Source organism: Anguilla anguilla, chromosome 2 (genome assembly GCF_013347855.1).
Source record: "Anguilla anguilla isolate fAngAng1 chromosome 2, fAngAng1.pri, whole genome shotgun sequence".
Lineage (NCBI taxonomy): Eukaryota > Metazoa > Chordata > Actinopteri > Anguilliformes > Anguillidae > Anguilla > Anguilla anguilla.
This window is the reverse complement of record NC_049202.1, coordinates 46861178-46888961: the sequence shown is the minus strand read 5'-3', so window position 1 is coordinate 46888961 and position 27784 is coordinate 46861178. Positions and strand designations below refer to the sequence as shown.

General features: G+C 42.9%; 1 protein-coding gene across 4 annotated transcripts in view; it reads right to left on the bottom strand.

The window, feature by feature from the left end:
- The window catches only part of sdk1b (sidekick cell adhesion molecule 1b), a 351675-nt gene that overhangs the window by 281796 nt on the left and 42095 nt on the right, over positions 1–27784 (bottom strand). The gene's annotated exons all lie outside the window — the stretch shown is intronic.

Genomic DNA, 27784 nt, shown 5'->3' with positions numbered 1-27784 from the left:
GGGTACAGCACCTGTGCCCTGTCTGAGATTCATATTTTCAAACTTATGCTTCTCAGCCAAGTAACTGAACAACTCTACATTGAGCCAATTCCATTAAGAAAGACTTTAACAGGGCAGATGTGAGGATGTAACCTTTTACAAAAATTGGCCCAAAAGTCAGTTACTGAAATTTCTCCAACAGACTAATTATTTTATAATACTCAAGAGTCTAACACTGCACAGTGAAATGATTTTTAAAACCATTAGCCCAACAGCTAACAAAGGAAACACTGAGATTAGCTTATTCGTGTACACGAAAATGACTCTGGCATTAAAAATTATTTTAAACCCAGAAGATGAATATGATGAGGAAAGTATGTTGTTTGTCACTTGGGAAATGTAACATAGGTATTGTGACACCTTTTCTTTCCATATATTGGAATGTAAACTATTTGTAGTGCACTTGTCAGTCACCCTGCAAATAGCGGGCCATACGTCCACGTTCCAATGCACAGGCCTGGGACACGTAATTCTTTCCATTTGTCAGACCACAGATAAAGAGGTCTCATTCTCCCAGTACACATTCTACCATACACATTGTAGACTCACTGGACAGGAGTTGCTTTCAACACCAGTGCTGTCTGCTACTTTTAAAATAGCTATTGCATTTCCAAAAATATGCATGCAGTGGAAAGCAGTTTTAGGGATTTACATCATATATGTTGACATTTCCCTGAATGTTTTTGCCTTTCTTGCCTTAAATTTGGCATCTCCGATCCCACCCAAATTTGAAATGTCCAATTAGCAAAATATGTGCAAGCTCATATAAGGTCCCTGCCATCAGCTCGGGAGAATGAAGACAGCTCGCAGTTGTCCTCCAAAATATGTGGTGCCAGCCAGCTGTTACTTTTCACAACATGGCCACAAGCCACGCATGTGCAGAGCAGGGGAGGAGGAGACCCAATCATACATGTGCGCAGAGAGCAAGCCATGGGCACTCGATCGGCCAACAGGGGTCACTCGAGCAAAGGACACTGCTATCTCCTCCGTCTCAATCCATCCTATACACACAATATGCTTTTACAGACTGAGCTACCTAGCAGCCCTGTGTCACAGTATTTGATTGGGCATGCCATCCATCTCCCTAGAAGAGGAACTGTCAAGTGATGACAGGTGACACCACACCCTCCAGGTGTGCATGCTGAGGTTTTTAAAAACTGGTGATTAGTCATAGCAGAAACAGCCAGAGGATCCAATGTAGCCTGAATGCTAATCTGATGTAGATGCAGGTTTCTTGCAAGCCCTTGTACTTTTTTTGCACGTGTGTATTTGCAAGTGCATGTGCCTGTGTGTGTGTGTGTGTGTGTGTGTGTGTGTGCACGCGCGATGTGTGTGATTTTCTTTTAAAGCTGTAACCTTATTGACACAGTGAACCATGATTTAATTGTCTACTTATGTTTCTGACTTGATGCTCCAAGTCCTTATGCAGTCAAAACATAAAAACCTGTAATTTGCAAATGGATGGTGGCGTCTCCTGGTGCTGACAGCTGTTTACCTGCCGCCTCGCCCTTCCGGTCTCTCACAGACAGCCTGTGACAGACTCTGCTCTCAGACACTACATGGTGCCAAACCAGGAACCATAAAGGCCAATGAGCTAAAGCATAGGGCTTAGAACTTAAAGGAAGGGCTCAACCTAGGGTTTGTATGAGCAACAAATTGTTCCATGAGATCAATGAGGGCCAAACCAGGCAACACAAACCATTGGTCCATCTGAGTGGACATTTCTGAAACATTGTATGGCAACTTCTACCCTGATTTCCACAGCTAGATCAGAACAGAGTAACTACTGGGCCCTTTTACAGAATGCCTCATTTAGAGGGCAATGAGCACTTGAGAACTGCATTCAGCGATCCTCTGTGGACTTTAAAGATCCGTGCAGGCAATCACAAAAATGGCCTCTGAAAAAGCTCAAGTTCCAAATTATAAATCTCTGTAAGCTTGCTTTGACCTTCATTGGCTGCCGAGCTGTCGGCTGTCCGTGCATATGATAGCCCGAGCGCTTTAGCTCCGGCTGAGTTCATAGGCGCTGCTGCATGGTTCATTTTGGCAAACTGAGCAGTGAGGCTAAGCTACGCATTAGGCTCCCTCCTCTTCTACACTACAACTGCAGGCAAATCCTGACTGAGCCTCTTAACTGCCGCAGTCTCCTTTAGCAGAACGCAGGAGGGGCCAGGTCAGTGACTCAGGCTGCAAAGTGTGAGACGGGCAGTAGTAGGCAAGGGGGCAAGAATGGGCTCTCCTACCCAAATGAATACGGCCGCATTTTACTCAACTTTTTCTACCACCGTACTTTATTCTATTTTACATACTCCTGCACTTTACTCAACTTTACATACCACTGCACTTTACTCAACTTTACATACTACTGCACTTTACATACCACTGCACTTTACTCAACTTTACATACTTGTACACTTTATTCAACCTTACATACCACTGCACTTTACTCAACTTTACATACTACTGTACTTTACTCAACTTTACATACTACTGTACTTCACTCAACTTTACATACTTCTTCACTTTACTCAACTCTACATACTATTTCACTTTACTCAACTTTACATACTATTGCACTTTACTCAACTTTACATACTACTGCACGGCTTAAGTAATAAATACTTTTTAAAAATGCATCTTTTACTGCTGACTTCACAAGTCCAAGCAGTTGCTCACCAAATTTGTTCTTGGACGTAAAATTGGATGTCTTTGATTGCTGTGAAATCAGACACTTGTGCCAGTGAATGTCTCCGCCATTAAAGTCTGTACTGTGTATATCACTTGCACCAAATGCACTAAATCTCATTTTACTGACAAGGTACATTCATAATTACCATTTGGAGCCTTATTCTTCCTGGAAATGGAGTGAGAACACAAAGTTCTAAAAACAAAGAACACAAAGATACTGCCCACCCAAGTATCAGAAAATATTTTCACCCTATTTATTTTTCAATATCCAGAAGCATCTCCCTTATTTTATTGGATAAAACTGAATTCTAAAAAAGTGCCCCCTTAAAATAGTCAAATTATGTAACTATGTGATAACATTTCATAATATTTTGAACTTTCATGCTAAACTTCTTTGCTAAAACTTCTCTTATGATCAATATTAAATGATCAGCTGCTATTTCACGATCAGGAAAGAGCAGGAACCTAGAGCCATCCTTGTTCTCTGCTGAGATGAGCACGCATGCAGACAAACTGTTAAAATTCTGGTCAAATGCACCATGGTTGGGGGGTGGGGGGGAGGAGGCTGGTAGAAAATAGTGGGGAGACTTAAGAGGGACAGGCAGAGCTACAATGAGCAGGTGCAGCTCCTAAATGCTGCTGGGAATGTGGCACAAACATCACCCCACAGCAGAGCCCACGCGCAGTAGGGGCTCATTAATACCCCCAGTCCCAACACCCGGAAAGCAGCTGGAAAAGCCATCACTCCACAGGACCCGGCTAACGAGAAGAGAGAGAGCACGCTGTGACGTTCCCCACTCTGGGCTCTGCTTAACACAGCACAAACCCGCGCTCCCGTGTAAACGTGCGCTATCTGACTTTCTGCACATTTATTAATCGATGCGTCTCACTGAGATATTCAGTCACACTGCAGCTAAGATGACTCTGAAGTTGGCCTCCGAAAGGCCACGCCTTGAAGGAAAGAGGGTTCACTGAAAAAGCGAAGTAAATGCCTACTTGACCTTGTGTAGACATTTCTTCATGTTTGTACTTGAAAGGATACGAAAGGTAAAGATATAAAGGGACAGTTTAAGAAAGGCCTTGATATATGTGCAGTACAGCTTGTGTGTTAGCCTGTTTTCATAACACTAGAATGAGTATGACTCACACACAGCCTAGCTAGGAACTACCAATGTGTAGGCTATACATGCAACAGGAGTTTCAGTATGTATGCACTATGAATAAGTCCTACTGGTTTCCAGAGACTAGTATCTATTATCAAAATTGCAATTTGCCTCTAGAGTATTTATTTTCACAACATCCGTAGGTTTCTAACCAGCAGGGGCTCCTATCTTCCTACACAAGGGTTTTCACCATTTAGCCTACTGTTGGAAGGGCTTCTGTATACCTACATTCGTCTGTCATTTACCATTTTGGAGCTTAGATGGGAAAAACTAAAAGCCATCTGTCATCTGAACACACAAGTGCACTGCAGATTGTAATTAATTGGAAAAGGCTATGCTGTGCAGTCGAACCATTACCCTAAGAAGAGCAAAACTCCAAGACTGTCCTATTTAGCTATGGCTTATTCAACAGACTAGCCCCACTGTCCCCCTGTCCCTCACATTTTGCCTGTTGTGTCACAGAAAAGCCAATACTGATAGGCATATAATAAGACTTTCAGCATTAAAGTGATTTACACTACCTCTACCCTGTCTTACGTTTATTAAGTATTAAGTATTAGATAAATACATTTTCAATGCAAGTTTCCAACTGTAAAGGAGATTTTTTTTTTTTTTAACTGAAGTTAATGTCAAACATTGAGTCCACAAAGTGCTCAATTTGTTTTGTCCATGCTTTAAAACTAAACTGTAAATGGGAAACTTGTGATAACAGTTGACTAATTGACTATAGCAAATGATTTGTGACATTAATTTCTTGTCCTGTCAGCCACAGCATAAGTCAGCTTGACTTGGTCTTCTTCATTTCATTAATAACAAATGATCAAAGCTAATAACATACCCTTGCAAAGTAAGCCGTGTTGTGCTGCAGAATGATTTGCCTATTGTCAAAACCACACCACTAGCCTGCTGCAAGCTAGCAATCATGATGATGAAAATCCATCACCTGAAAACTGAACTTGAGAACCAAGTTACAAGCTCAGCTCCACTGCCACAACAGCTATACTGCATCCTCAAACCACTGTCATTTCAAACCAGATTCATCTGCTAAAGGAAGCATTAAAAATATAGGTCTAACATATAAGGGGCAGCTATTTGATAACAAAACAAGGAGACTTTTTTCAATTTGGTATTAGCACCAAGAAAAGGCTACCACCCCAGCAAAAGACTTAAAACAAGTGGAAAACTTTCCAACCATGCATCAAATGTGATTTATATTCAGACAGAAAGAGCATCTACAGGGCAGGGCAGCAAACCGCTAAAACATTTTCTGGAATATTGCTGAGGCTAGCAGCACATGCTACGATGACGGTAAAATAAAATGCCATTTTCCATGTGAATCCACACTGAGCTGGCATGGTCCACCTCAAATACAGCTAAGTGCAGCCAATGGAAGAAAGGTGAAAGACTAACACGGAACGGGTCAGTAATATTGCAGTGGCAACACTTTCAAAGAGTGCATCAAGACCAGCGAAGCTACAAAGGTATTAGTTTGGAATCCACAAAGAGTTCTGCTCAGCACATCACACAATCACACATTTCTGCATTTCAAAAGGAGGCAGAGGGGAATAAACGGATTAGTCCAACAAGCTCTTACCAAGCTGTCCGTCAAAGGACAGGAGTACTGTAATATAAAGAGGAATACTGATCTCACAGGCATATAATTAGATAAGGACAAGCTTCGCTGCTGTTTTGCCTGGAATCCACTTTTTGTTCCTATCCTCAATTTCTTTCATGAAATTACAGGAAATGTACTAGAGGAGAGGTGAGTTGAGAAAATGGTAAATTCCTTACATGTTAAAGTATTCCTTTTTTAAGTTCATTATCATTTTGAAAAAAGGACCAAAAAAGGACAAGAATGAATGACCGCTACCTCTAATTCTGATTAATTACATGCAGTACTAATAACTTGGTAACAATCATATCAATAAAAAAAATAATTTGCTCAAAAGAGCTGACTTCTTAATTTGTGCTGTTTTTCAGGACAGACAAGAACAACAGATTGTGCATGAGGACAGTCATTTCCCCAAGAGAGGAAAGTAATTAGTAAATTCACTAATTCTTAAGAGGATCCCGAGATTTAGGAAAGTCACAGACCACTGAGCACCCTGCATCAGGCTTTGCTTGGTTTTAATCACAGTTAATGATTTGGAAGTGATCATCCATGACAATTACATACAGAGAGGTGAAGTGCTGTTGCTTCAATTGCCAATCAACCCTTCTGTTTCAAAAGAATGAACAACTCTCAGAATGGCCCAAAATTAAACCCAATCTGCTTTCCCAAAACTGAGAGAGGCTGCAAACATGTAATTACCCTGACCCCAACCTTATTATTTATGTTAACAACTGCCCTTACACATCAACTGTGATAACTGCTGAAACAAAAATGTAAATACCACTTACTAATCATTTAAATACACTGAGAATGTATACAAACCTTTGCATGCAGCACAATTATCTATCTTAGCTGGATATGAATTTTGTTTTAGTACAAAGCCCCAAAGTTAAATGAAAAGAGAGACCTAGATATGTCCAGAAAGCTGATTAAAGAAGACATTGGTCAGAAATAAATGGGGTTCTTTCCAAGAACAAGGTCTGAGGTACACAAGCTTTTGAAATGACCCAATAATCAAGCAGGACAGTGACAGGGAGGAATAAACAGTGTGGAGCAGGGGAATACGTTTCAGACATGCAAGTGGAGCTGAAGTACCTCCGGAGTGGACTGGATTCTGACAACAGAAACTAGGCTATAGAAGCCAGGACTAACCCGGAGGTTCTTTTAGAAATAGTAGAGTGGATTTCATTGATTGATTCAAGACATGGAACATGTGAATCAATACAGCGCATATTGTTCCCCTCCTTAAACAGCCCTTGGGCTTATTTCCTTTGGAGGAGTATAACATGACTGTAGATCACTTTAAGGGGTAAAGCACATCCTACACAGAAAAAGAACTTGGAAAACATGGATAATAATAAGCAAACATTTACCAAGACAGTCTTTTCCGTTACAATATCCTTTGAAATGATAACGCAAACGGGAGCTGCTGATAGAAGCGAAGAACGGATGTCAAAATGACAACAAGGTTCCTCGGTATGAATTATGTACCTCCTTTCTAGAAAATACAGAGCATGCCCCAGATTGACAAGCCTTTACAATAGGACTTTTGAGAAGGATTATTAGAGCAGTTTACTGCATGTGCCTTAAACATACATGAGCGAAAGTACACGCATGGCCATGAATACAAAAAAGGGCAAGACCTATTTCCCTGTTGATTTCCCACAGAGATGTTCTTTATACACGACTGTAAGGCAAGACAGGAACAAGTGACGGTCAAGTCAATGGCAGTCAATACACGTAGGTTATTTTATGCGAGCCATTAAAGGTCTTCCAATTTTTCTTGGGTCATCAACACAAATTAAGTTTTACTGTTGCATTATGATACAGGCGAGAGGTGTTCATTAAGTCGGCAGGACACAAAGTGCTCAGAGATTTCAATTATAAGCAAACATTTTATGCCCTGTGTCGAAGCGGTTTCACAAGCTCCCGACAGATCAATATAAACATTAATAAATGTGCACTGTCCAGTATAGCGCCTCCTCCTACCCAGAAACAGTCAACAAATCACTCTCTAATTCATCATTATGGTAGCACATTAACTGGAGCAGAAGGTTGCGGGAGACAGACTCTTTCCTGCATATGTCCATCAGACAGTGGCGAGTGAGCTTCTGGGGACCCATATGCGCAGACTCCTGCTGCCCCACGCATGGGCCGCAGCCATGTCCCACGCGCCTTCCTCTGATTTCAGAAGAGCGCAAATATGTCGACTGGTCAAAGACCTAAAAAACAGGGGGCCCGTATCCTGTCCCGTTCTGTGTCAGATGACAGCAGGGGCCGAGACAAAACAGACTGTGCGGCTGGTCGACCTCGTTAAGACGGAAGCAAGCGGACCCCCGGTGCCCTCAACTTAATCCCATCTGTCCTTCTGTGGGAGCCGGGCTTTCCCTCCCAGAACACAGGCACGGAGATAACGGCTCCGTTCCCAGAAATACAACCAGAAATAAAACGAAAGCTCCAAGAAATTCCACAAAGCGGATGAATGGAGAATCCCCCTTTAGTCCCATCATCACAAGGAATCTCTATTTAAAAAGGCGTACAGTGTGCCTGTTTTTGTAGGGCGCCGAACACTGGATGCAACTGAGAGAAGCTAGCTTGGTTTTCTGATACAAAACAGACCTCCGCTGCACACAGATAAAAGCAAACTATGTCAACACTGATTCCAAGCTTCCTCTCTTATGCTGTCCCAAATAAACTCTACAGATAAAGAAAGAACAAACCATTATATTACCACCAAGCCTTGATTTCAAGCAGTGTCTGCAAAGCAAAGCTTCAATGTAGCCAATTAGTCTGCCAATAAAAATGCCCAGAACTGGAGACCAAATCATAAACCATGTTGTTAAGGCTAATGAACTGAATTCCACTATACCAAAATGCAATGATTAAAAGCACTTTGATAAAAGGAGACTGTTTCTCCTTGAGGTAGCAAACATAGAAGTCAAATAAACAAATTGAAACACTTAGAATTAGACCCTCCTGTTTAAAAAACATTTAACTAACTGCTTCTATGGGTCAGTAGTAAATACGGTCATTATTTTCAGTAGACTTACCACCTTTAGACTGTCTACTGACCAGCACTGTGTTCTGTTAAAAAGAGTAACAACTGGTGGGCAAACAAGCAGTGTAATGCCAAATAACACAACATAACAAACTATGTTGGGGTTTTCCATATTGATGTATGTACTACTACATCTTTGAAATCAACTACTCCATCCTCACTGTTGTTCAGAATCACAGACTGGTCCCTCATGAATTGCCCAAGAGAAAAAGCTATTTATTAACCCCTGTCTCCAAGGTGCTGGACTGAAGCAAGAATGGCCCAGATTTAGAGCTGCAAAATGAGACTCGCTTCCAATCTTCAAAACTTCAACAATCAGGTGCACCTGAAATTACAATGCTGACGTACACCAGGATCCCTGCACTTACTTTCATTCATCATTTCAGCTTGTTAAAATCCAGGGAAACCAAAATGGTGCTCATAGCTTTTCCTGAAGTGAGAAATGATGTGTCACTGATGCCATTGCCATCATATTCCAAAGTTAACAACACTTCTTGATAAGAAAGCCTCTCTAAAAAGTTTCTAAATATGGCAAAAGCTAAACTACAACATTAGGCCTCAAGAAGATATGGTAAAATATAAAATAAATAGTGATTGTACAGTTAATTAAAATATTCGGCACAGTTGTTCAATCCTCTTTAATGAAATTATGAGCAGTCCTTCAATGCCTGCATACATAATTGCCATAACATACCCAACAGAATTAGATGGGAAAGCTGCTTACATATAGAAACAATGGCATTTAAGCGTGAGAGTGCTACAATAATTTACACTGCATTTCCATTGATTATTGACAGCGAGAAAATCCAGTCCATTTTAGCCACTGAATAACAAGGTAGGCTAACTCCCAGCGAAACAAACACACTTGCGCAATTTTGCATTTGGAAAATTCTATCATTGGATACATAAGAATTCTCCCAGAAATAATTGGCTGTACAAAGCAAAGGGCAACACTCAATACACTATCATTCACTTGAAAACACATTTGACTGCCATTCTTATTCACAGCTCAAAACCTGATGTTTCATACAAACCATTTAATGCTTAATTAATGCATAAAAATGCACTGTAACCTACTTATGCACTAGTGAGAAATACTTAACCTGAGTCCTGACACATTTGAAATTCTAAGTGCAGCTACAGTTAAAATAATGAATAAATGTTATATTAACTATTTATTACTTATTTCAATTTTTCCCAAGCCAGTATTAGGCTGCTACTTGAACACACCCAACATGTCTAAAAATGTCATTGGTGCGCAGGCACCTGCCGTATGGTGGAAATGCAGAGGAAATAACAGGCAGGCTGGCATGAACGATGCCCAGCAGGTTTAGCTCAATCATGGAATAATGAGATTCGGACATACCAGGACTCCAGCTGGGAACCTGCGTAAGTGCAACTGCAAAACTCAATCAGCCGCATAAGCAGGTAAAGGAAAAAAACAGACTGAAATTCTACGGTAGCCCCCAGAGATCAATGCTGGGCAAGCGAAGACTGCTTAATGGGTGGGGTCGTTACGCACAACCAGTGTTTCACTGAAGTGGTGCGTTATCCGCGGAGAGCAGAACACTTAGAACGGCTGAAACATTCTTCAGCTGCTATGACGAAAGGACTACCAAGACCCCGGCATTACATTCACAGTCCAAGTCTCTCTTGCTAACCGTGGCTTTTTCCCTCCTTGTTAATACTGCAGGGAGTTTGTTACACTCCCACACGGCGGCTGACAGCATTCAGCAGGACGTTTTCCTCCAGGAGGCGTGTGGGCTTTGACGCAGAGGTCTTTTAAAGGGCGGACCCACCGCAAAAGCATCTGGCAACAAGACTTCCTTCAGAATAATTAGATGTTGCTGAGAGTACTCAATGCCTGAGTGGCCATCGCTGCATGAAACGGTACATAGACAAGTCTGGCTGTACCTGGGGTACTCTCCATCTCCCCCCATCCCAGCAGGGGAGCGCTTCTCCCGCTCTGATCAGTTTTTCATTCAGTTTGCTGATGAACTCAGCGGAAGTCCTAATTCTGGAATCCGGCCCAACCCCCCCCCCCCCCCCGCTGGGATCTCCACCTCGACTCCGGTCTCGCACCCGCCCGATGCTGCCTCGCAGCAGGGCAGCCAGCACCTGCCCTGCATCAGCAGACACAGGGAGGGCCGAGGCGCGCCGCGGCCCGGTTCAGAGGCCTCCAGCAGCTCCGGGGCAGCTGTCCTTCGGGCCTCTGGAGTGAAACGCGCCGGTCTTCCAGCCCTCAAGCAGCCGTTTCTCATTTCCACAGAGAAACGTGGAAACATATTAAAAATCGACAAGGCCTCCCGAATCGAGGGGGTCTAATTTGAGACCCCGCTCCAGCACGGGCCACGCCTGCACTTGCAGACTAGGCTGAAGAGAAGGATGCTAGACTGAGAGCACATCTTTATGAACCCCCTGAAGCTTTACTGCCTCTGTGAAACAGGGTATGAATCCTCTTTTGTCTGCCTACTACTGTTAAAACCACCCAATTAACAAACAAGATGAATCCTCCCAAGGATTTCCAGGCATTAAAAAAAACAAATCATGGAATTATCTGTGCAAAGATGCGCGCTGGAGGACGGAAATCTCGTTAAAGTTGGCTGCTTTTGTCTCGTGGAATACGGTAACAATACAAAGCCTCATCAACAGAGGACGGTTAAACAACGCTGCATCACAGATGCTGCTTTTAAACAGCAAGGTAATGTGCAGATAGGGATCGGTTTCCATTGCCATTTTGCACAAAACAATTCCTTTAGCAGAACGAGCACCTGGAAAACCATGACAACATGAGGTCTTGCAGAGGCTTAACAGCTAGAGATTTATCTTATAAATGTGAAGAGAATAAAATCTAAAGAGTTTTTTAAAAGTTTATTTACAGCACATTTTAAACAGAGGACAAGGCTAACCACCTTAATCAAAATGAGAAACAAATTCACAGACAACGCAAAATTGCAAATTGTGAGTTCTAATGAGTTCTATTTGCAGTTAATTAAAGTACATTTTAAACAGAGAAGAGTCACCATCTTTACTTTAAATGAATCACTAAAAACTAGTTAACTGTAATATTTGCATTTTCCAAAAGCCTCAAAAACAGGGAATTAAATGCTAACATCAGCCTGATCTCCATTATTATTATTATTATTATTATTATTATTATTATTATTAATAATAATGTAACCTTCACAGGAAATTACTATATGAAATTCAAAACATTAGATCATATAGTAGTGCATCAAATGGCAAAATGAGTGCCAAAACTATCGTAGGAGTGGAGTGAAAATTGTTATTTTTCTGCTATATACCAAGGCATACGAATTTGGATCAGAAGTTTAATATGATACAAAATTATAGGCAATCAGCATTTATTTCATGGTATTTACATGTGTATATATTTCACCATTTTACAAAAACTACTGTTCGTGTTGAGTCCCCCCCATTTTCAGCTGTGCAATTAAAGTTGATCGTCCATGCTAGCCATATCAAATTAGACTGTTATCTAGCTAGCTAGATGTGAGAGTTAGCAATGAAGATCCTAAAAAAAAAATGTTGGTCTCCCATCTTTAATTATTCAGCTAACAGCTAGCAAAGACAATACAGTAGCTAGCGATTGTTAACAGAGTGGGCTAACTACATGGTTTTTCCGTTGCTTTGCTGGATCCGACATGCTATCCCTAATTAAGCGCCTGTGTGCACCAGTGGTAGACACAACGCTCTCTCACTGTTCTCGTATTCATTTAGAACAATGGGCTATTAAAATTTAGAAAAGCTAGCCTGATTTATATGCTAGCGTAGTCTCTCCTGCATGTCAGGCCTATGGACAATTCATTGTTTATAGAGTGAACATGCACTTATAGAATACATTGCAGAGCTAGGCATACATTTCGTTTCATTGCTCAAGTCATCTGAAGTGTGGCGTTGACTCGTGACTGAAATGTGATGTTACAGCAGCCATTCCCATCAGTGTTGCAAAGGTATGGCCCACAGTATCCTCCTCAATTACAGTAAGTTACCCCACACTACGGTAGGAACAATGTTTTTGCACAGACCGATTTTAGAAAGGCCTCAAATATTAAAATGTGCTGTATTCTGTAGCTGTTCTTACTTGTCTGCACCTATCTCAATATAAGAACAGTTTTCATTTTCTCAATGAGTCTTCAAGTCTGAAGTGCAGCAATCCTTTGTTATGACATTTCAAATTTATAGAACTTAAACCACCTTAAAACACCTAAAAAAAAAAAAGCACTCAGGCAGAGAATTTCACAAGTCTCAGCTTCCAAAGCAACGGTAACAGCAAGCAGTGGGGTTTCCAAAAGTCATCCTTAATTTCAGTCTGACTGCTTCAGATCCATCTATGAGTTTTAAACGAGCAGGTAGAAACAACATAAACTGGTAACTAATGAAAAGGTTTGTAAAGAAATTTGAAATTTGAGGTGACACGAGATGACAGATCTGCCACTAACTAAGGGGAAGATGGAAAACTCAATTTCAGCCAGTGGGTCTATTAAAGCAGGTCTGAGAACTGAATGGGACAACACACGTGCATCATCAGGTTTACCATAAGCAAACTGACATTTCTCATAGACAAAGTACACGTATGGAACAAACTGATTTATGTCACTGTGTTAACAAGCTAATTATGCAGAAGGCACTGCTGACCTTTAAAATAACAAGAATAGCCATATCTCTGAATTTCACATGAGCAAAACCAAACTTTAAAATAAAAAAAACAGTTGACAAAGCCATGGTTTTCTCTGTTCAAGGTCTTTTTCCATTTAAAAGGAGAAAACATCCTGACTGAGGTGATACTGTGCATTTGAAGATTGCAGGATCTCAAAGCAGGATCTCATCCTTTTTTTTTTTTTTCTTTCTTGTCAGTTTTTTGTCGTTTCTTTTATTGTCTCTCACCCGCTCCACCCCACCCCCATTTTAAACTTTTAAACATCCTGCTCAGTATTTCAATGGGCTCAGTAAATTTACGAGTGAACTCTTCTCTGCAGCACTCTTCTGGGTCTGCCAGCCGACACTTCCCTTCATTCGTCAGTCCACCAGACAGCCATTCGACCAGGGGACTCACTTTGGAGTGATGAGTCGAGGACAACCCCGTCACCTGAGACCTTACCTTGGCTGACCAATGTCATGGCCACACATGCATCACCCTACAGTACAGCCAGCCAATCATAATCTCTGGCCATCGACTCAATTAGCTGATCTGTTTATTGTACATCTGCAAAAGGTGTTAAAAATGTTACGGGGAGTTCGTATTTTACCATTAGGAACACCTGTAATCATATAATATTACACTATTTTACTGGTGAGATGATACCTATTTTCACAGCAAATTTTAAGTACATAGTGTATACTTTACGGATCATATCATTTACAGCTGGATGTTTACAGAAGCAATTCAAGTCAAGTACTTTGCTCAAGAGTACAGGAGCAGTGCCAAATCTATCATTTAAACCTGCAATACCGGTTATAAGTCTGGCTTCCAACTACCATGCCTCCTTGTGACAAATTCCTGTGCTTTATGGTGACTTTTTCCATCAATCTCATTATATGAAAAGCTGCTAATGGTGTTCGGGGAGACGCAAGTACCCCATCAACACTATAAAGGATATGGACATGTTTGTGAGGTGTAAAACAAGCAAGCGTGAACAAACAGGCCACAGCGGGTAGAGGTAAAAACACTGAGATTATTAGCTTGGTCATTTTTTTTTATATCCCAGATGAAGGCTATCTCCAGCAGCAATCTCATGGGGATAACACAGTAGCCTTTCATGTAATTCAACACCACTTCCACAACCTCTTATCCAACCCAGGGCAAGATGGGACCGGGCTGGACATGAACCTGGAGGCCAAGCGAGTGAGCCATTTATACTGCTGCTGACCGTTGCCTGAGCGCATAGCTCCGAGTGAGCCAAAATGGACGCAGCGCGCTAACGACTCCATGCCACCAGCCCGAGGGGAAGCCACAGCCCTGCTGTTCCGAGGGTCGCGGCTCACGTTCAGGCCGAGCCGCTGCGAGACGGGGCCCTGGAGCTCCTCAGGAGCCGGGGGCTCCAGGAACTGCCCGCGTATCCGAGCCTGAAAGTGGGAAACACCGCCGCGTGTAGCGGTGGCAACCGTGGGCTGGAGCACAGCTGCTGAGCGCGTTTATACCTGCAGGACGGGGACCTTTAAAGGCAGCGGAACAGCACTCAGACGAGAGCAGCAGTAAAGATAATGAGAAGCGTCTTGAATCACTCGCAATGTTCGGAATTTATGCAAATGTATTGACTAAATTTCTACAGCACCAAAACACTATCAAAGAAGAATGATCCACATGCATAAACAGTTTTGGGTTTTGAAATATTTTTCCTGGAGCTTAAAAGCAACATAATAAAAAAGTACTCAGTTCATTTTCAGTTCATTTTCCAGTATGCAATTACTGTCGTCGTTTAATTTTATTTCCATTTCTGTGTGCCTGTATTAGATTATTGTGGCTTAGTATTATTGTCACAAGGAGCCACAGATGTGGGCTAATATTAGCTAAATATCTGAATAAAGTAAACCGATTGACCCGTGTGAAATACGGATTTCACTGAAAAGAAAAGTCACAGGCTAGAACACGGTATCATATGGTGACTAGCCTACATGCCTACTAGCCTACATAGCCTACATGTTTCTCACTACAAATATGACTGATGTTAAGGTAAAATAGTTTTAACTTTCTAAATTTAACAAATTAACAACTTTCTACTGCAAGTTTCAACTCCCCAGAGTCAGGTTACATTTACCAGACATGTTGTGTAGGAATCAAGACGATGAAAAAAAATCAGAATACAAGACTTCAACTCCCACAAATCCTCACGTTTCTCAGGCTACTCAGATTGGACGTGTCTGTTGGCTGCTTTTGTCGCCCGTCGTCACACCTGCTAAAGCGGTATTAGGAAATATGTTTCTGTGAAAATCATGGGCAACGTCAGTCAGCCGTCGAAAAAGATGTGGCGACACATCACTGGGTTAAAATAAAACTTATTGAAAAGAGGAAGACAAATGATAGTGTCTAGTTTCAGACCGTGCCTCCCAAACAAAGATGTCTTAATAATCGTTGTACAGTCAGTACGAAAGGGCACAGTTAACATTTGAAAGTGCAATTGTTAACGACACTAAATAAAACACAATTACGGCCACAAACAGGCCACAGTGACCTGGTGTGAAACCAGGAAAAAAACTACATCCCTACATCTGCAGCTCTACATCTCCAATCAAAACAGCACAATCTCTAACCCAAGCAAATGGAGACAATCACAGAGGGGAAATAAAAGATTCTTCAAACAGCCATTTGATAAAAGCCGTAACAAGTTATCAGTATGAGAAAATGAGGTGGGCGAATCTGTGATGGCTGTGAATCAGGTATGTGTCTCTGGGTACACCAAGGTTATTGCCGGCATTTCCTTGGTCTATCACGGTCTCATTATGTGCATGAAATACACTGTCAGTATCAGTTAGGACAAGCTTACAAACAGTGACATTACCCAAGAGGTTAATTTATCACCACTAAATTGCTATTGTATAATTACCATAAAGTCTATTATTTAAGAAGAAAAAGGGACAGTCCTATTTAGCAGCGCGGATCATGTCATACTGTAGGCTCTCCATGCTATACGTGGCCAGAATGTAGCTTGATCTCCACAATAGTGTTCATCCACAGCTGTCTCTCTGGTTGCAGGGCATAATCCATCACTATAGCATATACAATAGAGTATCAGCTTTGCTTTGATCACAGTTTATTTACTGCACAGTGCTTCTTTTAAATTGCCAGACACTTATGCCGTATGGCCTTTTGATGCAAAGGCATCAACAAGTCCCATAAGAGCTTAAGGGAAGCCATGCCAAAGATCATTATATTTTCTGCAGCTAATCTTCTGACTGACTGAGATCTACTTCAAGCATGCCAGCCTTGTATTTCTGATAATCAGTCTTAGGAGAATTAATGTTTCTTGGCAATGGGTCAGAGCTCCAGATAGGCTTGCAGATTCAGTCAATAAGCTACTTATTTTGGGTTAAATTAGGGAAAGACATTGTGCCTCAGTGAGATGAAATGCTCCAAGAGGTAACATGCATCATCTAATAAATAAATAATAACCCAGTATCGTAAAACTAGGAACCAAGTCTCCTCTGAATCGAAGGCCTATATTTTCAATTCTGTTATTCTTCTCACAATGCGTAAACTTTGTCAGCACGTCAAATCTACAAATTTTTTTGTTTTGTTGCATTTTTACAATGCAACTAATCACAAAAAATATGATTGTTTGGGCTGCCAGTTTTACCCATAAACAAACATTATTTAGATGATTTCAACATTAACTAGCAATTGTTTATTCTGCTGCCGAAGATTTGGCAGGGCAGAGCAAAAAGATGACGTGAACGGCAAAAGGAAATAGCTCAACAGCAAGGCACGATAATCAATTAGGAAAGACCGAACAGCCCCAAGCTCTCAGGACCGCAGCTGATGACTAATCAGCAGCATGGCGTCCAGACGCACGACTGCCGATCACAACACCGACGCGTCCCTTCTACAGACCGTTAATTAAGCTCTGTGCTTACCACAGGAAGGAGGTCCGCGGCACACCAGCAGGGCCTCAGGGCCTCGCAGTGCTGCCACAGCTGTGCAGCTATAAGATTCTGTACCTGTGCCGGCCCAGACTCTTACATCCCTCCTTTAGTGTTCCTAGTCCACTCACACTACAGCCAGAGTCTGAAAATGGCCGAGTGAAATCGGACATTGCACTGGGAATATTAAACTCAAGACGTACCTTCTTCTATTAATTTCCACATAAATAGGCAGCTGATATTCAAAAAGACTGATGTAAAATTTAGGGATCTATCCTTGTCCACCAGTCAAAACATAACCTAACCTTTTCATTGATGACAAATACGAAGAATTTTTACGTAGTGCTTTAAAAGCTACTGTTGTTTTCAAAATCCTGAATTGACCTGTGGCAATGCAGTCGTCTACACAGTATGCAAATGTATGTTCCAAATCATTGCTGCTGGATTGTAATTAAAGAGGAGTGTTTCAGCCATTCCAGAATTTCCTGTTGAGAACACTTGTTACAGCATGTGATGTGTGTGTTTGTTCTAAAGGAGTGAATAAATCACCACTAAGGCAAATGTCATTAAGAAATGCCATCAAGAAAGTAACATAAGAGACATTGAGGATTGTGAACCCAAGTGAACCGAAATGTCACGACTATCCACATTCACTTTGACAATGAGTCAACGATTTCAAGCATAATTTATAACTCTATCAAAAGTATGATATTGAAAAGAATATACCATGACTGAATCACTAAGAGTTGAATTAAGGCAGTGAACATATAATTGACATTGATCCTCAGATGCATATATGCAAACTGAAAATCATTTGTTTTTTCCCCCTCTTCTGACAGTCTAAGATTGCTTTGGACTTTGTAGGGACCACACCACAATTTGCATGAAAGGAAGGGAGGGTATTAGCTTGAAGGAAGGAGGATTTTACTTTCAGCAAATAAGCTCTTGTTTGGGTTGTGTATATCCTCTACCACGGGCACCTGTATGTGTGTACTTTTGTGTGTGCACCTGTATACTGTGTGTGCACCAGTATATGTGCATGTGTGTGTGCACCAGTATATGAGCATGTGGATGAGCACCTGTGTGTGTGCAGCCAACCTAACTGCAGGATGGTAGTAGGGTAGCTACACTGGCTAATTTAGACAGCCTGTTAAACCGGATACAGTATTTCCAACCAGAAACCTTCTTTTTCCCCCAGGTTGGTAGTATGGTAGCTACACATGGCTAATTTAGATAGCCTGTTAAACCGGATACAGTATTTCCAACCAGAAACCTTCTTTTTCCCCCAAACTCTGTTTATGCCACATGCATGGATAAAATGGGTATGCTGTTAACACATCAGCAGTTGTTCGTGTACACCTAGGTCAGGTCTGTGGCTACTATTGAGGTCTGAACATTATTAACAAAACGTAAAGACCACCAGCTCTGTGCCTGATGTAGCGTGAAGCTGCATGCAGTGTCTATGTGCCCTTCCAAATCAGATAATTTGATGCAAATTAACTAAATACAGTCGCTTGCGGGAGCGTTATTTACTGGCTAAAGAGCATAATTACACACGACACTGCACTTTGACAAGGACTTGGCTTATGGTATGCTCGACTGCCTTTCCTGAGCAAGGCATAGCCGGACTCATGGAGAAACACTCCTGCCCGTTTTGGACAGGACCTCACGTCACTGCCCCTCCACGTGCACTGGCACTAATGAAATCCCTCTCTGACTGCACTACTGGATAGTTTCAGGTTTAAAGGTCCTTGTTTAAAAGGAATGGCTTCCACATTCGTGCTCCACATTAAAGAATCATCCTGGCAGATGTCACACTGACACTCGGGTATAATTATGAACCTTTTATTCCAAATGTCTTAACTGATGTATTTTGATACATGCTTCCATGCATGCATTACCTCCTGACTAGCTTGAAGGTGGTAATATATAATAATATATTAATAATAATGCAGAGCTAGCCACTTTAGCTAGTGAGTTAACTTCAGTAATATCATTCTCTGACTAATGAAATGACTATTTGGAGTAAATACAAAGGCATCGCTAGTGACAATTTATATAATTAAAAATTCAAATGTTACCAAACTCTGGATCTCTGACTCATTACATCTCTTGCCAGCTAGTTTTTATCTTTACAAGACATTGTGCCACCAGTGAAAATTAACATTGGTTAGACATTACCAATTCATTCAAACATTCCTGAAGGTGGAAATAATAATTTAGGATGAGAAAGAGCATGCATCCTTCTGAAACATGTCACTTAAATGTAGGTAGGTTCATGTTGTCTATACTGTCTGTAATAGAAATGCCATGAACATTAGCCCATTTGTGAGACAGGATTTGAAGGCAAGGAGGTTTCAGTATTAGGACGCCAGGTGCACGTACCTGCAGTCACGAGACTGGCTCCTTTAAGCATTCCACAGCAGTGCAACCCTTTGATTAGCACTTTTAATGGCAGCTCAGAAAATCCTACAGAAACACTGTCAGTAGCATTTTCCAGCGAGCATCACAGCAGCCTTCACAGCACAAAGCAATTAATTCTTCCACATGATGTTAGGGTTGAGAAGGGAACTTCTGCCAGACAGTCAAAGTATGAACCTGTTCAAGTTTGTGGCAGCCCCATTCTGCAGAGCACTTAAAATTTCTCATCTCTCCTTCAAATACTCTAAACCAAATATAAAAACGCCTGCGCCTCCTCAATGCTAAATCAAAGTTGGCTGAGGCAGGAGTAACACATGAATTAGGAAGAAACCTGAGGGGACAGCACCTGGGAGACAGGGAGCCCTGAAAGGTGAAGGACTAAATGAGTCAAAGAGTTCCAGTCATCAGACTAATTAAGCAAAGAGTATCAGCACCCACAGTGGATAACTAGCCTACATATGTCAATGAAAAGGAGTTTTTCAATTACCAAGAAAAATTTTATAGTTACACATGACACCATGAAGGGACACAGATGATATACGATTTTTATAAAATCAATCTCCAAGGCTATTTGGTGGTGTGTCGAGCCAGGCGCTCGTTCTCGGTACAGTGCTGTGTGAAATCCTGCCCTGGCCAAAGCAGCGTTGCCCCCGGCAGCCGGAGAAAAATTGGCCTTGTCGTCCTCCCTCCTCAGAAGGATGGAGAGCGGGAATTTGCGGGAGGGAACTTTCCCGCCCACTACGCAAGAGCGCCTCCTCTGGTCAGCTGGGCACGCGCGGTGTGCTGGCGCCAGCCACGCGAGAGCGGGCCTCCAGCACCTTAGCGGCACAGCTCAGACTGGGCACCACAGAGCCACGGTAAACCATGTTCGGACCCACAGACGATATAGGACACGTGCCAGGCTGTGCTCTCCTTAATTTAGGCAGAAAGTTGGAACAGTGGGTCGGGCAAACAAACACGATTGGGCATTCCAATTTATAAGAACAAAAAACAAAACAAATAAGGGCTAATCCACCTACAACAGCCCACTTTGATCGAGGCACTCCCCAGAGGAATGGTGATGGATCTAGCTACAACACTAACGCAGAAGCAATGGAATGCAGTGGCACTGCGCTACGCTACAAGCTGCTCTGAGAGGCAGTGTTACAGCATATGGCGCCAACCACACTGTGTAACACCTCACAGCTGTCCGGTAAAAATAACAGTGCCGTAATACAGAGCCCAGTGCAGCACAAGGCGGGTACAAAAATACATTTGACAAAGGAGGGGAGGGGGGAAGAACCTGACTACACACTCCGGCGCTAAGGATTTTTATGTCCGAACAGAAATATGCACGTTGCCATTTCCTTACCTATAAAAGCCCAAAGCCCGAGTTAATCTTTGTTGGTGCTTAATATCTTTTTCACACTCATCCCCAAGGAAAACGGCTAAGAGAGGTGAAAAAGGATTATCTGCAGCTGCCCTTTTTCTCCCAGCACAAAAGCAGGTTGACGCTGCATATAGCCTGACTAAGCCTGTGTGATCAGACGCCAGTTAGTTCTTTGCATTCTAATAGACCTCTCCCGCTCCACCAATGGTGCTTCAGAGCCGCTCCATTTTTTTCACTGAAGATTCGAGGCCCTTTCAGCGCCGGCTGAATTATGGACACACCGCTACCGCCGCGGCTCTGACGCCTGCAGAAAATACACACTTTAAATCTCTTAAGAAGCGTCTCCTTTCTGCGGCCGAGCCTCCCAGCCGCACGCGCGACGCCGGCCTCACTCCTTTTCAAAGCAAATACAATTTCTGCAGACGGAGCTCTCGTCGGTGCTCCTCGAGCCCTGGCAGTAAACAGAGACATCCTTTCTTATTTTCTCACACACGGGGAAGCGTAACCCGGCGGGCCGGCGAAACGGCTCTGCGGCTCCTGGGCTCAGCGCAGGGAGGGAGGGAGGGAGCGTGTTTTTTTTTCCGGGGAGCAGGTCGCTAGGCGCTCGCCGCGCTCCCCTTCCGGCCTCGGTTTCTCTCCAGCGCCTTTCAAAGCGCTCCACACCTGTTTAATAGGTGGCTAAATGTTACAGATAGTGTGGCACCGATCAATCATAACATTCCGAAAATAACTGCCCATTTTGAGAAATCAATTGTTCCTTTTTTCAGACTCGGGTCGATTCCTCCACAATATTTTTTGACTCCCCGAGAGGCAGTAGACGGGCATTTAGGTTTCCTTCCGTGGGGATTGACCTTGCAAGCAGAGAGCAAGATTTCAATCAGGAGCACCTCCGCGAGTGAGAGTAAGAGCCTGTGCAGACAGGTGGCCTGCACTCTGCGCGACATTTGAATAGCGGCCAATGTATGGCCGGACATGAATAAAAAATAAAAACCTTCTTTACAGCCAGCTGGGCTTCCAGGCACCAGCAGAAAAGGCCGGCAGACAATAAGGTCTTGGTTAGGCCCACTGGCAGTAGAGCGGTGAGGGGCAGGAGGAGGAGGGGGGAGGGGGGTAAGGGCGGTATGGTCAGTCTATTGTGAAAGGATTTGCAATCCTTCACTGATTCTTTCGCATTGAAATGGGTGACGGCGGGTTCTGAGTGGGAGCAACTGAGAATTGGAAATATTCAAATCAGATCTAATGTGCAGCAGCGCTGTGGTCCTGTTGTAAGCTAATTAAGGGTGACCGAAACAGAGGGGGGGGGAGAGACTGGTGCTCGCCCTGCAGGACCTTCCGCTATTGTCCTTCTGAGAGCTCCTGCAGAGCGGGAGCGCATGGGTCTGGGAGGGGGGCCAGACGACGCCCGTCCCCACCTCCCGCCCTTGTCCCGTATGTAAAGCGTAGCCTTGCGTCTGCTGCGACCGCCTGCGCGTCTGCTTGTGTTCCTTAGTTGGAGCGTTAGCATTGTGCTCCTTTACGGAAAGATGAAGTGAGGCACTGTGAAGCCCTGCAGTTGGGTATGAAGTTGAAAGTACGCTCTGACTACCAGGGCTTTTGTTGGCTAGAATAACAAGACACGGTTTCGCCTCCCTCAGAGGGAAGGCCAATAACTAATCAGCCACCGGTTATCAAAGATTAGGGACAAATTGGCGGATGGAAGGAAACGCAGGACCAGTCTGTTTTTCAGTCGCACCATTTGACTGCTGAAGGACCCTGGGAGGACGGACGGGACTGAAGGGGAAGCGGGCGCTGAAGAGTTTCTGAGAAGGGGGGAGGAGTGCAGCGCTAAGCTGTTTTTATTTCTCAGAACTGCAGCAATCACAGGCAATGATGCAGACTCCGGTGTCCCGGCCATCGATTGGACGTGCCTGCCAGGGCTGCATTATTGGCGCAGGGGACATATCGACGGTGAGCTGTACCATGAACGGTTCATTATATTCCTCCTTGTCAAATCTGGGAATGCAGAATTAGCCATTAGCCTGAGACAAATGGATTTCTATGTTACATGACCAGAGGACCACTGCCTTCTTGCGTACTGAATGGCCAACTTCCCCCAGTGCCTGTTGTCCATGGAGATTTGTGACCTCCACTTGGAAGGGGACTAACAGACCGCCGTTCCCCATGAAACGCCGCTCTGTCTCTCTCTCGCCATTCGTCTGCGGCTCTCAACCGCTCCTCTGTTGCTGCAGGACCCGTTGAGCTAAAGGAACCAAATAAAACTGTAGTAAAAACTGGCCTCGCGGAGCTCGTATTCCGTTAAAGGAACCGCACTTGAACCGCTGACTAACCAGGAGTCGCAAATTCAGGGATAAACCTTTTTAAAGGGGTACCAAACTGCCCCCTTCTATGCCCTTTTTTGCATAGATAGTCTGAGGCCTGTGCTGTAATGGTGGAAAACAAGATGCAGGCTTAAGTCGCTACGGCTTGTAATTTAATGCAATGCAGATGTAGCACCTCTCAGTGCGTCCTGTGATAACCAATTTTCTCCACGTGTTCAATAGATAAGAGTACAACTACATAAGCAGATAAGTGCCCTACAGACATAATCATGAGAGCATCACATTTTCCCACTTTCTGATATATTAATGAATAAGTGACAAGTACAACACTGCAACTCCAACATAGACAGAAATTTTAAGAAACCTTTGTCTTGCATTTCAAGGTTCTGTCAGACATCTTATTTCCTCCAGGTCAAGGAGGTTACCACACCATTTTCATACTGGCCAAGAACACTACTGACCTTAGCAACGCCCCATTTTCATACTGGCCAAGAACACTACTGACCTTAGCAACGCCCCATTTTCATACTGGCCAAGAACACTACTGACCTTAATAGGCTAATGCCCAATTTTCATACTGGCCAAGAACACTACTGACCTTAATAATGCCCCATTTTCATACTGGCCAAGAACACTACTGACCTTAATAGGCTAATGCCCAATTTTCATACTGGCCAAGAACACTACTGACCTTAATAATGCCCCATTTTCATACTGGCCAAGAACACTACTGACCTTAATAATGCCCCATTTTCATACTGGCTAAGAACACTACTGACCTTAGCAACGCCCCATTTTCATACTGGCCAAGAACACTACTGACCTTAGCAACGCCCCATTTTCATACTGGCCAAGAACACTACTGACCTTAATAATGCCCCATTTTCATACTGGCCAAGAACACTACTGACCTTAATAATGCCCCATTTTCATACTGGCCAAGAACACTACTGACCTTAATAATGCCCCATTTTCATACTGGCCAAGAACACTACTGACCTTAATAGGCTAATGCCCAATTTTCATACTGGCCAAGAACACTACTGACCTTAATAATGCCCCATTTTCATACTGGCCAAGAACACTACTGACCTTAATAATGCCCCATTTTCATACTGGCTAAGAACACTACTGACCTTAGCAACGCCCCATTTTCATACTGGCCAAGAACACTACTGACCTTAATAATGCCCCATTTTCATACTGGCCAAGAACACTACTGACCTTAGTAATGCCCCATTTTCATACTGGCCAAGAACACTACTGACCTTAGCAACGCCCCATTTTCATACTGGCCAAGAACACTACTGACCTTAATAATGCCCCATTTTCATACTGGCCAAGAACACTACTGACCTTAGTAATGCCCCATTTTCATACTGGCTAAGAACACTACTGACCTTAGCAATGCCCCATTTTCATACTGGCCAAGAACACTACTGACCTTAGTAATGCCCCATTTTCATACTGGCCAAGAACACTACTGACCTTAATAATGCCCCATTTTCATACTGGCCAAGAACACTACTGACCTTAGTAATGCCCCATTTTCATACTGGCCAAGAACACTACTGACCTTAATAATGCCCCATTTTCATACTGGCCAAGAACACTACTGACCTTAGTAATGCCCCACAGGATCATTCCACAGATTCACTGCTCATTTCACTCAGCTATACTCATCAACTAAATGTTCTGTCAGATAGTCATTAGCATTAACTTCCGTTTTTACACAAACTACATATTAATCAAACTGCAGAGACTAGAGTAATGAAAGCAAGCAACTATTAGGCTAATGCTTACAAAGTCAGGATGAGACAAACCCTGGCACAGCATCACCAAAGGCAATTAAAAAAACTTCAAAACGCCGGCTTCATACCAGATTCCATGGCCTTCAAAAGCAGCAAGCAGCATTACACTGGTTCAGCTTTAATTTCCTGATTAGTACTGTTGCGCTAGGAGGAAAAAAATGACTCCTGGTTTATGTATTTAATTACATAATAATTTAACTCGTGCCCAGAGGCAGTTTTTTCTTTTACACAGGCCTATCAATGATTATTGTCATTAGCGATATTGTAAACTAAAAGCAACACGTGTAACGAACTGTGAGATTAAACCAAGGCGTTTCTGTTAAATATGGAAATAGTCCTAAAAGGCTCAATTAAGAAACCGTGAGCTGATGTAAGCCTGCAACGAAGCGGGTGCCACTCCGAGACCACCCGTCGGCAAAGAGGAACCAGGTTTCAAGGTTTTTACTCAATTTTCCCCAAATGTTTCCAAGCTATTGGCTGAGCTCACCGCACAGGTACAAGGTACAGATAAGTTTCGACAGACAGCCGAGGCTGACGGGGCTTCCCGAGCCGTGATTAGCAGCAGTGAATACAGCCTGGCAGAGCAGCAATTTCCCCGGGCCATTTGCAGTTCAGATAGATGCCACCTTCGCAGCACACTGCAGCCAGGGGAAAGCGTTCAGCAGCACAGGAGAGCTTTTCTGTCCTATGGGCGCCGCAGAGCCAGCGTTATCTCCTCAGTGAACGTTTTTTAGGCTCAAAATGGATCGCTGGCTCCGCTCGGGGTAGGCAAGAGGTGAAACTCCAGACAAGCCGCCCTTTTTGGTGGCGTTGATCCCTGCAGCGATTCAGCCATTTCCCATTGTGTTCAAATGACCACTAAGACATGGTCAAGGACACCATGACACAAGATTTGAATTTGCAGAGCCGGAGAGCACTGGTTTAAAAAGGAGAAAACAAACTACTCTTACCTGTGGAAGAAGCATCAGGAATATCCCACGGCACCGGAAAAAGAGAGAGATAGAGAGAAATGAGTTTGGTCAGTTTCAGCAAATTTCCCATTTGTAGCTTTGGGATCTGGTTGCTCAGGATTAGCCACTCCCTGAGGTTCCTATCGTTTTCTCCCTGCCCCGAATTGCTCTGGGTTTTGTGCAACCTTGTAATGAGGTCAATGCACAGCCAACAGGCCACTGGCTTGTTTCATGACATAGTGATGCGAATCACGGCAATATCAAGAGCAGAAGGTCAGGACTTCCCTAATGTACACACACAGGCATTAGTGGACTCAGGTTGTACAGTGCAAAAAAAAACCCTTGTTTTAAACTGCATTTATACCACACAACTGAGACATTGGTTTTGCCTAGAGTGCCCTTTGAAGAGTCTACACTTCAGCCAGCAGGTTTATCAAACGATCACCGCTGTCACGGGAAAAATAATAATCATTTCACATGACAGATATACTGCATTAAATCCTTGAGCAGGTAATTCTGAGCTTTCAAAATATCAACTCCTTCAGTAAACAGACCTTCATTTGAACACAGCTTTTTGACAAATACCACTTTTTCTCTGACATCTTAGACAAATCCCATTATGAAATACCAAAGCATTATAAAAACAAGCAATTGACGAAGTTCCATCAGACTACTTCTGCAGCCTTGTTCCATATTTGCCAGTTTCTTCCTGAAGAGACATTGCATTTCAAAAGCAAAAGACTAAAAATGGTAGGAAACAAAATTACAGATTGTCCAAAAAGCAGTCGCACGCTTCGATGGAAGCAGCTAACAGACTCAAAGGAATTGGCATTTTAATAGACTTTTTCCACAGCTGTTCATTGCTCCCAAGACGCGGCAAGGTTTGGCTGCTCGTGAGAAAGCTCACAGAACAGGCCTGTGTATCTGCACAGGAGTGCTGAAGCCAGCATAGAGTGTGTACCCACACCCTGCGACCTGCCAAACGCCACTGTCCCTCTGCCTGCTAAAAGCTTATTTTCAATTACACACTTTCAACTGCCGCTTTTCCTTCACTGCTGACTCCAGGACTGCAGAAATAAATCATCTGTATTACTATTGTCTATATTTTGATTAATTTAGCACCCTAATTATCTCCGAAAGGGATTTTTCCTGCATAGGGAATTGATCATTTTCCGTGCCTCCATGACAAAAATGTGGCCAGTGTAGGCAGTTAATAAAGCCTTTTTCAAAAGCTATGCGCAGAGCGAATTACTATCAGGCATTTTTAAATACAGAATATATTTGGGTATTGTATGTGCAGCTTAGCCTAAGACATAGCCTACGACTAAGACAATTCCTGAGCAGTTTTAATATTAGGCTATTATAACCTATTCCTGGCAAAAAAGTAAACACCAGCTTCTCCTTAATCAGAAACCTGACAACAGTAAAAAAATTTTATCAGGCTAAATTAGACAATTTAAAAATTTGTGCAGAGAGAGACGTGTACACTCTACACCTTGTAAACTAGCCAGTTATCAATGTTATGTAGCCTACATAGTCTGTACGCATTTCAAATTTGAGTTTTGGCTCTTGGTTAGCATAGTTAAATTTTCATTGGTTCATTTCACTGCTGCATCTACACACCAGTCTGAGAACATTACTGCTCCGCCACTACTGCTCATTTTAATCTGGTGAACACGTAGGGCCTACATAAATTCATCCTATATTGCGAGTTGCCCTGGACAAGACTAAATTTCCACCATGTAATGTAGTTAGCT